The sequence below is a fragment of the Bactrocera latifrons genome, unplaced genomic scaffold (genome assembly GCF_001853355.1).
Source record: "Bactrocera latifrons isolate USDA-ARS-PBARC rearing strain unplaced genomic scaffold, ASM185335v1 scaffold_27, whole genome shotgun sequence".
NCBI classification, from domain to species: domain Eukaryota; kingdom Metazoa; phylum Arthropoda; class Insecta; order Diptera; family Tephritidae; genus Bactrocera; species Bactrocera latifrons.
Genome location: NW_017536296.1, coordinates 1,701,731 through 1,705,236, shown reverse-complemented (window position 1 = coordinate 1,705,236; position 3,506 = coordinate 1,701,731).

Here is a 3,506-nt window from a genome sequence, read left to right as displayed (position 1 = left end):
GTTTCTTTTTCCCCCCATTCCCATAATTGCTGATTCGTTTGCATGTCAAACTCATAAACGCATGTCCCATCGGCAGTTTTAGCGCTCTTCATGAATGTGCGATCGGAATTCGCAGATTAAGAACGTCCTTTTTGAAATTCAACTTCATCGGGATCAGTCRAGCAAGAACGTGTTTCATATGTATCCATAATATCCACCGAACTCATTCTAACGGATTCGCGAGAGATGTCGAGTTTTCTTGCCGTCTCTCTAACACTTGTTTAATGATTTTCAAGCACCATATCCTTCCCATTTTTTAATTTTTAATCAGCTCAAGAAGTCAAAAGATGCCTAAAGCGAGGCATGTYGGGTTAGAAATACAAAATTTGAGATAAATTCTTTGTTCGATAAGATAAGATATACAAATATATAATATATATGTACTACAGTGACCAAATTAAAAGGTGAATTTTTAATTTACACTTCGCATGTTTTTCGAATCGGTAAATTTTTTTTCCTATACGTTGGTAGTACTGTTTGTGACATATGTATATGCTAAATTTCACGTCAGAATATTTATTAGTATTTGAAATTCATGTCGATTTATGAGGCACTAAACGTGCATTGGTTTCGCCTCATTTTCAACTAATATCGTGCCGCAACCACCGCATTCGTCTTATTTACCTWCGTGTAACTTCTGACTATTCAACAAATTGAGATGACCACTCCGAGGACACTGTTTTGAATCAATTGAGGATATAAAAGCAGAATCGAAGAAGGCTCTGATGGCCATCACGAAATCTTTTCCTGAAAACAGTATATCTGTGTATCAAAAATATTCGAATAGCGTCAATACTTCAATTAGCTCCAATGTACCTAATATAAAGATTTTCGAACATCCGGGTGACTTCAGTTATCCTAATAAAATTGAGAGAGCGTGTTTTTTTAATAACCGTGCATTTTTGTGTAGAACGAAWAAATCGGGTGAAAAGTCGGCCTAGACCCCATATAACTAACAAGTATTACCCCGGGCTTAATCCTTGCATGTTTCAAGAGTATGAAGTGTTCGGTTATACAAGAACTTAGCCTTTCATAGTTTGTTTTTTGTCTGTATGAATATATATTTTGAAAAATTTTGTGTTCGTTTCTGAGAAATATCCACGTCGACTCTGAAAACATCATTTCCAGAAGAGTCCGAAACTTTTTTCGCTCAGATACAATCTACAGATATTTAAAAATGAAATAATTCTTAATAATATTTATCGAATAAGTTTCCAAATTTTCACCGCATCATTGAAAAAACCCCCATATTTCTTTGATAACAGWCCCCCCTTTTAATACAACGAACTAACTATCAGTTCTTATTGCATACTTTTCGGCGTTTTGGCCGAAGATATATACGCGAGGYTGGATCGATATAATATAAATAAATACATACTACCTATATATATACCTTATAAAAACGCAAATTTCGGTGAGTCAAATAATTAATTATTATTGGATTATTTCAGTTCGCTTTACAATTTCGACTCATCTGGTTGAGCCATATATTATATTAGTTCAAAAAAAGTTTAAAAATTGTATACATATATGTATAACATATCGCAATAAGAATTGYGAAATAATCTTAATAAACTTTCTGAATCTTTAAAGGGCAATGAAGTTAATAAAATTAACCCAACAAAATTTTCATTTGAGTCATTCTGTAGTTAGCGAAGACACWATTTAGTTTTTCACGCTTTCGTTTTGGTGGTGAGTGTATTTACTACAATAATATTCTGGTCCTCATTATAATTTATAAATATATATAAATAGCATTGTACATTTTAAGTGMAGCATAAAATAATCTAATGTGTATACATATATACTTATTTTATTACTGCCATTAAATACCTACAACGCCTTCATAAGGAAACCCGATCGAATTTTTCAGCTGCTTAATAATATTTTCTCTGCAACACCCTTTGCAAATGATATTCCTTATATAAATTATCTGTTAGACAAACAGTTTGTTGGTGCCAAACTCTGCTACATCCATTAAATATGTGGTTATGAGAACATAGTTTTATATAATTTTTATGTTTGTTGGTAAACAATTGAAGTCTTTAAAAACCCAGCTAAAAATATGAAATTTTAAATCTAAAAAAATTTTGTTGTTTTTGATTGAAGACTTTTGCTGGAAGAAATTTTGAAAAGCACCATGGGTTAGTGAATTTTCGCARTCTAAGCTCTTTTAAAAAAATGCTCTATTTGAGAGCTGATGAAGACGTTTTTGAAATACTTATGTAGGGGCTTACAATTTTATCAACTCACTAGCTTTAAGCTGACTTCAAACATCTGATAGAGTTTTTAAAATAYATGGTTTTCATAGTAAAAATATGATATCCTCGGAAGATTGCCATTAACTGTCGTGAGTCGGCCGCTGTTKGGTTGTTGTTTAAAAAATGGTTAAAATAATCTTAAGTATTTTCATTCGCCAATATAAATATGCACACAATTCATATTTTCTATTTATCGTAAATAAAACGATTTTTTTTTTTTATTCTGAAACAAAATTTATTATGAACTTGCATAAAGTCGTACTATTGTTATTTATACATATATTGAAACAATGCTTTAGAGTTCTAAATTTATGTATTTAAAAATCATAGTTAAATTTTTGCTAGCTGGTTTTGAGTTTTCAAATGGCTGTTTTGAAAGCCCAAATGTCGCTGAACATAATATTTAATTATATTATTTAAATCCTGAATTAATATAAAAGCATATTTTATATGTGTTATGTTACACACCTTAGTCTTGATTTAATCTATGGGAATTGCATGAATATGCTTAATAAGTGTTAAAATTATTTTGGGGTTTTAAAAAAATAGCTTGAAATAAGTTGTTTTCTGTTAAAATTATTTTAGTTACATTAAATGAGTTATTTTTTAAGCATGGCTAATGCTGGTCAAAAATTTTTCATGGTTGTCGAAAAATATTTGACTTTATTCGCCTCTTTTAAATAAAAAAAAAAGTTACTAAACTTTATACCAAAAATAAATTTATAAAAGCATACAGATAAAAGGCTATTAAATAAAAAATAAGAATATGTTCGCCCAAACTACGAAAATTTAAGGTTGTGTTAATTTATTTATTTAAAAATTAAAAAAAAAATGTATGCTAATTAATTTTAGAGTTCTAGATTTATAATCTTTATRTATCATTTGTTAAAGCTTTTTCATGGCTGCGAAAAAGTTTTAACTAAAATGATAACATAATGAATATTTGTTTTTAAAAAATCTCAAAAGTTATAAAAATTAAGTTAATAATTAAATTTGAAATAATGAGTAAATTGTAATTATGTTATGTGTTATTTTAGTTTGTTAAAACCTTTTAATGGCTGCAAAAAGCTTTTAACATTATCTGTTAGATTTGAAAATCAACCAAGCCCATTTTTTTAGTAAAAATTCATTTATACTTAAWAATATTTAAAAGGAAATTTTTTCTCGCATTATCGTTATAATGCAATTTTAATTTTAACAAAAGTT